At 43.1% G+C, this 10,000-nt stretch overlaps 1 protein-coding gene across 3 annotated transcripts in view; it reads right to left on the bottom strand.

Moving 5' to 3' along the window:
- qki2 (QKI, KH domain containing, RNA binding 2) overlaps positions 1-10,000 on the bottom strand; it is a 98,173-nt gene that overhangs the window by 55,788 nt on the left and 32,385 nt on the right. The gene's annotated exons all lie outside the window — the stretch shown is intronic.

The following is a 10,000-nucleotide window of genomic DNA, read 5'->3' as shown; positions in this document are numbered from 1 at the left end:
GAGGTGTGAACAATTTAAGACATAAATCATGGTCCCAATACGGAAAACTGTTGCATTTAACAGAGAGACAAATACTAGAATCTGTGAACATTGCTCCAAAGTCAGGATTTATTAGGTTGATTTCATGTGCATACAAAAGTAAATATTGACAGATGCGAAGGCAGCAATATTAGATAAAAGTAGACGGCAGCTAAAGAAGGACTTCCCAACCAAAAAAAGTACCGTCCATGTGAGGAGATGTGAACAAACTAAGACATAAATCATGGTCCCAATACGGAAAACTGTTGCATTTAACAGAGAGACAAATACTAGAATCCGTGAACATTGCTCCAAAGTCAGGATTTTTTTTGGTTGATTTCATGTGCATACAAAACCAAACAATGACAGGTGCAAAGGCAGCAATATTAGATAAAAGTAGACTGCAGCTAAAGAAGGACTTCCCAACAAAGAAAAGCACAGTCCATATGAGGACCGTTGAACAAACTAAGACATAAATCATTGTCCCAATACGGAAAACTGTTGCATTTAACAGAGAGACAAATACTAGAATCTGTGAACATTGCTCCAAAGTCAGGATTTATTAGGTTGATTTCATGTGCATACAAAAGTAAACATTGACAGGTGCAAAGGCAGCAATATTAGATAAAAGTAGACGGCAGCTAAAAAAGGACTTCCCAACAAGGAAAAGTACCGTCCATATGAGATGTGAACAAACTAAGACATAAATTATGATCCCAGTAAAGAAAACCATTGCATCTAACAGAGAGACAAATACTAGAATCCGTGAACATTGCTCCAAAGTCAGGATTTTTTGGGTTGATTTCATGTGCATACAGAAGTAAATATTGACAGATGCAAAGGCAGCAATATATGATAAAAGTAGACGGCAGCTAAAGAAGGACTTCTCAACAAGTAAAAGCACCGTCCATATGAGGACCGGTGAACAAACTAAGACATAAATCATGCTCCCAGTAAGGAAAACATTCCATCTAACAGAGAGACAAATACTAGAATCCGTGAACATTGCTCCAAAGTTAGAATTTTTTTGGTTGATTTCATGTGCATACAAAAGTAAACATTGACAGGTGCAAAGGCAGCAATATTAGATAAAAGTAGACGGCAGCTAAAAAAGGACTTCCCAACAAGTAAAATCACCGTCCATATGAGGACCGGGGAACAAACTAAGACATAAATCATGATCCCAGTAACGAAAACCATCGCATCTAACAGAGAGACAAATACTAGAATCCGTGAACATTGCCCCAAAGTTGGGATTTTTTGGTTGATTTCATGTGCATACAGAAGTAAACATTTACAGGTGCAGAGGCAGGAATATTAGATAAAAGTAGACGGCAGCTAAAGAAGGACTTCCCAACAAGGAAAAGTACTGTTCATCTGAGGACCGGTCAACAATTTAAGACATAAATCATGCTCCCAGTAAGGAAAACCATTGCATCTAACAGAGACAAATACTAGAATCCGTGAACATTGCTCCAAAGTCAGGATTTTTTTGGTTGATTTCATGTGCATACAGAAGTAAACAATGACAGGTGCAAAGGCTGCAATATTAGACAAAAGTAGACGGCAGCTAAAGAAGGACTTCCCAACCAAAAAAAGTACCGTCCATGTGAGGAGATGTGAACAAACTAAGACATAAATCATGGTCCCAATACGGAAAACTGTTGCATCTAACAGAGAGACAAATACTAGAATCCGTGAACATTGCTCCAAAGTCTGGATTTTTTTCGGTTGATTTCATGTGCATACAAAAGTAAACATTGACAGGTGCAGAGGCAGCAATCTATGATAAAAGTAGACGCCAGCTAAAGAGGGACTTCCCAACAAGGAAAAGTACCGTCCAGATGAGGACCGTTGAACAAACTAAGACATAAATCATGGTCCCAATACGGAAAACTGTTGCATTTAACAGAGAGACAAATACTAGAATCTGTGAACATTGCTCCAAAGTCAGGATTTATCAGGTTGATTTCATGTGCATACAAGAGTAAACATTGACAGGTGAAAAGTCTGCAATATTAGATAAAAGTAGACGGCAGCTAAAGGACTTCCCAACAAGTAAAAGTACTGTCCATATGAGGACCGGTGAACAAACTAAGACATAAATCATTGTCCCAATACGGAAAACCGTTGTATCTAACAGAGAGACAAATACTAGAATCCGTGAACATTGCTCCAAAGTCAGGATTTTTTGGTTGATTTCATGTGCATACAGAAGTAAACAATGACAGGTGCAGAGGCAGGAATATTAGATAAAAGTAGTCGGCAGCTAAAAAAGGACTTCCCAACAAGTAAAAGAACCGTCCATATGAGGACCGGTGAACAAACTAAGACATAAATCATGCTCCAAGTATGGAAAACCATTGCATCTAACAGAGAGACACATACTCAAATCCGTGAACATTGCTCCAAAGTCTGGATTTTTTGTTGATTTTCATGTGCATACAGAAGTAAACATTGAAAGGTGGAAAGGCAGGAATATTAGATAAAAGTAGACGGCAGCTAATGAAGGACTTCCCAACAAGGAAAACCACCATTCATATGAGGACAGGTGAACAAACTAAGACAAATCATGATCCCAGTAAGGAAAACCATCGCATCTAACAGAGAGACAAATACTCAAATCCGTGAACATTGCTCCAAAGTCTGGATTTTTTGGGTTGATTTCATGTGCATACAAAAGTAAATATTGACAGATGCAAAGGCAGCAATATTAGATAAAAGTAGACGGCAGCTAAAGAAGGACTTCCCAACAAGGAAAAGTACCGTCCATATGAGGACCGGTGAACAATTTAAGACATAAATTATGCTCCCAGTACGGAAAACCGTTGCATCTAACAGAGAGACAAATACTAGAATCCGTGAACATTGCTCCAAAGTCATGTTTTTTTTGGTTGATTTTATGTGCATACAGAAGTAAACATTGACATGTGAAAAGGCTGCAATATTAAATAAAAGTAGACGGCAGCTAAAGGACTTCCCAACAAGTAAAAGCACCGTCCATATGATGACCGGTGAACAAACTAAGACATAAATCATGGTCCCAATACGGAAAACTGTTGCATTTAACAGAGAGACAAATACTAGAATCTGTGAACATTGCTCCAAAGTCAGGATTTTTTGGTTGATTTCATGTGCATACAGAAGTAAACAATGACAGGTGCAGAGGCAGGAATATTAGATAAAAGTAGTCGGCAGCTAAAAAAGGACTTCCCAACAAGTAAAAGAACCGTCCATATGAGGACCGGTGAACAAACTAAGACATAAATCATGCTCCAAGTATGGAAAACCATTGCATCTAACAGAGAGACACATACTCAAATCCGTGAACATTGCTCCAAAGTCTGGATTTTTTGTTGATTTTCATGTGCATACAGAAGTAAACATTGAAAGGTGGAAAGGCAGGAATATTAGATAAAAGTAGACGGCAGCTAACGAAGGACTTCCCAACAAGGAAAACCACCATTCATATGAGGACAGGTGAACAAACTAAGACAAATCATGATCCCAGTAAGGAAAACCATCGCATCTAACAGAGAGACAAATACTCAAATCCGTGAACATTGCTCCAAAGTCTGGATTTTTTTGGTTGATTTCATGTGCATACAGAAGTAAATATTGACAGCTGCAAAGGCAGAAATATTAGATAAAAGCTAAAGGACTTCCCTATTCTTCCCCGACCCCCCCCCCCCCCCCCCCCCCCCCCCCGCCAGGTGAACAGCTGATTTTACCACTTCTGGTGCTGACGTAAGACAACCCGTGACCGTAGGATGAACTACGGTACTAAGACTATAGTGGCCATTAACAGTTAGCTTCTATAGCTGGGTTACCCAAAGTGTGGCACAGGGGCCATCCGTGGTCCATGTCACCGGCCTTTAGTACATTACAAAAAACTAAAACATTTAAGCCTCATGTGCACCCCCTGGTGGTGAAATCTGTCAAAATTAGGGTGGTACCAACAAGGAAGGATTTTTCAAATTGATTTTGTGTCGGATTTAAAAGTGCTCCCCCTCTGGCCAACATATGAAATAGCAAGTGTGTGTAAAATATTGAAGTGCTCCCAATCTGGCCAACATATGAAATAACAAGTGGGTGTAAGAAATTCAAATGCGCCCCCATTGGCCAAAATGTATTTAAAAAATAAAATAAATATTTATACAGGGACATACTAAAACAACTTGAAGTAAATAATGAAGATTAAAAAACAATTACAAACAAAAGCAGAATTTTTCTCACAGTGTCGACTTTTTTCTCATATTTTGGGAACAATTTCTCATTTTCTCTCTGTTTCTGTAATATTGCAATATTGTTTCGTAAAACTATTACTTATTTATGAAAAATATATAAATTTTTAATGCAAAATGACGACATTTGTCATATAAAATGTTGCCATTTTTTTGGTTGATATTGTACAATAGTGACATTTTTGTATTAAAATTATGACTTTTGTCATAATATTGCCATGCAAAATTCAGATTATTTTTACAATCAGGTTATTGAAATATTGAGTGCCCGCCCCTCTGGCCAACATATGAAATAACAAGTGTGTGTAAAAAATTGAAATGCGCCCCCTTTGGCCAAAATTGATTAAAAAAAAAAATATGTATCTAGGGACATAATATAATAACTTGAAGTAAATAATGAAGATTACAAAGCAATTAGAAACAAAAAATTAAATAAATAAAAAATTACTAAAAGCATGTTTCAACTTTTTTCTTATAAAATTGGAAAAATGTTTTCATTTACTTTCTGTTTTTGTAATATTGTAATATTTTTCTGGTAAAAGTATTACTTTTTTATGAATAATTTTTTTTGATGCAAAATGACAACATTTGTCATATAAAATTCTGACTTTTATCACAATATTGCCAAATTTTTTGTTGTTCGTGTAAAACATTGGGATTTTTTTGATTAAAATGATGACTTTTGTCATCATTTTGCTAAGTAAAATTCCTATTATAATTATAATGTTGCCAAAATTTAAAAGTTTTCTCATAAAGCTGTGACTTTTGTACAGTAAAAATTACGAATGTTTTCATAAAATTGACAACATTTTAAGCTTTTCTTGTAATGTAGCGACTGTCATTGAGTAAAATTCCAACTTTTATCATAATATTGCACAAGTGTTCAGTTTTTCTTGTAAAATGCTGATTTGCGTCCAGTAAAATGACAACTTTTATTATAACACTGCAAAAATTAGAAGTTTTTCTGGTGTAATTGTGACCTTTTGTTTGTGAAATTACAACTCATTTTTCACAACCTTTTTTATGTTTGCATAGTATGTACATATTATTAATGTTGTAAATAAAAATATTTATACATCTAAAAGGGTGGTCCTAAAGAGGTAAGCATTTTTCAGAGGTCTCAGGAAGGTAACAAATACAAGAATGTGTGTGTTTAAGAAATTGAAATGCGCCCCCTCTGGCCAAAATTAAAAAAATACAATAAATATGTATGTAGGGACATACAAAAATAACTTAAAGTAAATAATGAAGATTAAAAACCAATTACAAAAAAAAATTTAAAAAACAAAAAATGTACTAAAAGCAGTCTTTTTCTCACAATGTGTCGACTTTTAAAAAATAAAATATGGAACAATTTCTCATATTATTTCCGCGTCTGTAATATTGCAATATTTTCTCGTCAAAATTATTACTTTTTTATGTAAAATTATTCCTTTTTAATGCAAAATGCCGACATTTGTCATGTAAAATTCTGACTTTTATCACAATATTGCCAATTTTTTTGTTGTAACAGTAACATTTTTTGGAGTAAAATGATGACTTTTGTCATAATTTTGCCAAGTAAAATTCCTATTATTAATATAATATTACCAACATTTTAAAGTTTTGTCATAAAATTGAGACTTTTGTCGACTAAAATTACCGGTCGATCTTGGAGCCGTACCACCGACAGACGATGGATCCCCTGCTGTTTTTCTTGGGAATTAATTTTCCCTTCATTTGCACCTTCTTTCCCTCATATTACCACTCGCACGGCTCTGCTAGCATCACAACTAACGTTACCCAGTCTGCTACCTCTCTGCTCCATGAGGGCGTATACGTTTGTGACGTATGACGTGACGTGTGTAAGTTTGTGCACTTGCTGAAAGTTTAATGCAGGGGTCTCGAACTCAATTTACCTGGGGGCCACAGGATGCAGAAACTGGCTGAGGCTGGGCCGCAAGAAAAGATTTCTTTAAAAAAAAAATCTAACATGCACTTTTTAATGAATTCACCTTCTTTGAATGGCTTTCCCACCCGAGCAACGTACTTACCAACTCTCGCGATCTTTCCGGGAAACACCCGAATATCAGTGCCCCTCCCGACAATCTCCAACTGCCATCTTGTATATTGTAGCCCGGAAGAGTAGGGCTGCATGGGATTCTGGGTATTTGTTCTGTTGTGTTTATGTTGTGTTACGGTGCGGATGTTGTCCCAAAATGTGTTTGTCATTCTTGTCTGGTGTGGGTTCACAGTGTGGCGCATATTTGTAACAGTGTTAAAGTTGTTTATACGGCCACCCTCAGTGTGACCTGTATGGCTGTCGATCAACTATGTCTTGCAGTCGCCAATTGCGTCCGCAGAAGTCAAATACAAAATTATGGCTGGGCTGGCAAAGCTGTTGGCACAGGTTGTAGAGGATGTAACAGACAGTACCTCCACGGTGCCCCCTCAATATTATTGTCTGGGTAAAATTTGGGAGAATGATTACCTCTGGGGGGACACTGAAAATTGGTAGTCTCCCGGAAAAATCGAGGGCATGCAAGTATGACGCTGTAAAGCGCCATTCATATAAAACTCGCGGGCCGCACCAGCAATAAAGTTTCATATTAAGGTGCTCTCTGAGCTGCAACCTTATCGTGGTAGAGGAGTTTGCGTGTCCCAATGATCCTAGGAGCTATGTTGTCCGGGGGCATAAAGCCCCCTGGTAGGGTCTCCCAAGGCAAACAGGTTCTAGGTGAGGGATCAGACAAAGAGCAGCTCGAAGAGCTCGAAGACCTTTATGAAGAAGAAACATCATGGACCCAGATTTCCCTCGCCCGGACGCGGGTCACCGGGGCCCCCCTCTGGAGCCAGGCCCGGAGGTGGGGCACGATGGCGAGCGCCTGGTGGCCGGGCCTGTTCCCATGGGGCCCGGCCGGGCACAGCCCGAAGAGGCAACGTGGGTCACCCCTCCAATGGGCTCACCACCCATAGCAGGGGCCATAGAGGTCGGGTGCATTGTGAGCTGGGCGACAGCCGAAGGCAGGGCACTTGGCGGTCCGATCCTCGGCTACAGAAGCTAGCTCTTGGGACGTGGAACGTCACGTCACTGGGGGGGAAAGAGCCTGAGCTAGTGCGCGAAGTTGAGAAATTCCGGCTGGATATAGTCGGACTCACTTCGACGCACAGCAAGGGCTCTGGAACCACTTCTCTCGAGAGGGATTGGACCCTCTTCCACTCTGGCGTTGCCGGCAGTGAGAGGCGACGGGCTGGGGTGGCAATTCTTGTTTCCCCCCGGCTCAAAGCCTGTACGTTGGAGTTCAACCCGGTGGACGAAAGGGTAGCCTCCCTCCGCCTTCGGGTGGGGGGACGGGTCCTGACTGTTGTTTGTGCTTATGCACCAAACAGCAGTTCAGAGTACCCACCCTTTTTGGAAGCGCTCGAGGGAGTACTGGAAAGTGCTCCCCCGGGTGATTCCCTTGTCCTACTGGGAGACTTCAACGCTCACGTTGGCAACGACAGTGAAACCTGGAGAGGCGTGATTGGGAAGAATGGCCGCCCGGATCTGAACCCGAGTGGTGTTTTGTTATTGGACTTTTGTGCTCGTCACAGTTTGTCCATAACAAACACCATGTTCAAACATAAGGGTGCCCATATGTGCACTTGGCACCAGGACACCCTAGGCCGCAGTTCCATGATCGACTTTGTAGTTGTGTCATCGGATTTGCGGCCTCATGTTATGGACACTCGGGTGAAGAGAGGGGCGGAGCTTTCTACCGATCACCACCTGGTGGTGAGTTGGCTGCGATGGTGGGGGAGGATGCCGGACAGACCTGGGAGGCCCATACGCATTGTGAGGGTCTGCTGGGAACGTCTGGCAGAGTCTCCTGTCAGACAAAGTTTCAATTCCCACCTCCGGAAGAACTTTGAACATGTCACGAGGGAGGTGCTGGACATTGAGTCCGAGTGGACCATGTTCCGCACCTCTATTGTCGAGGCGGCAGATCGGAGCTGTGGCCGCAAAGTAGTTGGTGCCTGTCGGGGCGGCAATCCTAAAACCCCTTGGTGGACACCAGCGGTGAGGGATGCCGTCAAGCTGAAGAAGGAGTCCTATCGGGTCCTTTTGGCTCATAGGACTCCGGAGGCAGTGGACAGGTACCGACAGGCCAAGCGGTGTGCAGCTTCAGCGGTCGCGGAGGCAAAAACTCGGACATGGGAAGAGTTCGGGGAAGCCATGGAAAACGACTTCCGGACGGCTTCGAAGCGATTCTGGACCACCGTCCGCCGCCTCAGGAAGGGGAAACAGTGCACTATCAACACCGTGTATGGTGCGGATGGTGTTCTGCTGACCTCGACTGCGGATGTTGTGGATAGGTGGAAGGAATACTTCGAAGACCTCCTCAATCCCACCAACACGTCTTCCTATGAGGAAGCAGTGCCTGGGGAATCTGTGGTGGACTCACCTATTTCTGGGGCTGAGGTCGCTGAGGTAGTTAAAAAGCTCCTCGGTGGCAAGGCCCCAGGGGTGGACGAGATCCGCCCGGAGTTCCTTAAGGCTCTGGATGCTGTGGGGCTGTCTTGGTTGACAAGACTTTGCAGCATCGCGTGGACATCGGGGGCGGTACCTCTGGATTGGCAGACCGGGGTGGTGGTTCCTCTCTTTAAGAAGGGCGACCGGAGGGTGTGTTCCAACTATCGTGGGATCACACTCCTCAGCCTTCCCGGTAAGGTTTATTCAGGTGTACTGGAGAGGAGGCTACGTCGGATAGTCGAACCTCGGATTCAGGAGGAACAGTGTGGTTTTCGTCCTGGTCGTGGAACTGTGGACCAGCTCTATACTCTCGGCAGGGTTCTTGAGGGTGCATGGGAGTTTGCCCAACCAGTCTACATGTGCTTTGTGGACTTGGAGAAGGCATTCGACCGTGTCCCTCGGGAAGTCCTGTGGGGAGTGCTCAGAGAGTATGGGGTATCGGACTGTCTTATTGCGGCGGTCCGTTCCCTGTACGATCAGTGCCAGAGCTTGGTCCGCATTGCCGGCAGTAAGTCGAACACATTTCCAGTGAGGGTTGGACTCCGCCAAGGCTGTCCTTTGTCACCGATTCTGTTCATAACTTTTATGGACAGAATTTCTAGGCGCAGTCAAGGCGTTGAGGGGTTCCGGTTTGGTAACCGCAGGATTAGGTCTCTGCTTTTTGCAGATGATGTGGTCCTGATGGCTTCATCTGACCGGGATCTTCAGCTCTCGCTGGATCGGTTCGCAGCCGAGTGTGAAGCGACCGGAATGAGAATCAGCACCTCCAAGTCCGAGTCCATGGTTCTCGCCCGGAAAAGGGTGGAGTGCCATCTCCGGGTTGGGGAGGAGACCCTGCCCCAAGTGGAGGAGTTCAAGTACCTAGGAGTCTTGTTCACGAGTGAGGGAAGAGTGGATCGGGAGATCGACAGGCGGATCGGTGGGGCGTCTTCAGTAATGCGGACGTTGTACCGGTCCGTTGTGGTGAAGAAGGAGCTGAGCCGGAAGGCAAAGCTCTCAATTTACCGGTCGATCTACGTTCCCATCCTCACCTATGGTCATGAGCTTTGGGTCATGACCGAAAGGATAAGATCACGGGTACAAGCGGCCGAAATGAGTTTCCTCCGCCGTGTGGCGGGGCTCTCCCTTAGAGATAGGGTGAGAAGCTCTGCCATCCGGGAGGAACTCAAAGTAAAGCCGCTGCTCCTTCACATCGAGAGGAGCCAGATGAGGTGGTTCGGGCATCTGGTCAGGATGCCACCCGAAC

Source organism: Nerophis ophidion, linkage group LG08, assembly GCF_033978795.1.
Source record: "Nerophis ophidion isolate RoL-2023_Sa linkage group LG08, RoL_Noph_v1.0, whole genome shotgun sequence".
NCBI classification, from domain to species: domain Eukaryota; kingdom Metazoa; phylum Chordata; class Actinopteri; order Syngnathiformes; family Syngnathidae; genus Nerophis; species Nerophis ophidion.
This window is presented reverse-complemented; position numbering and strand designations above follow the sequence as displayed.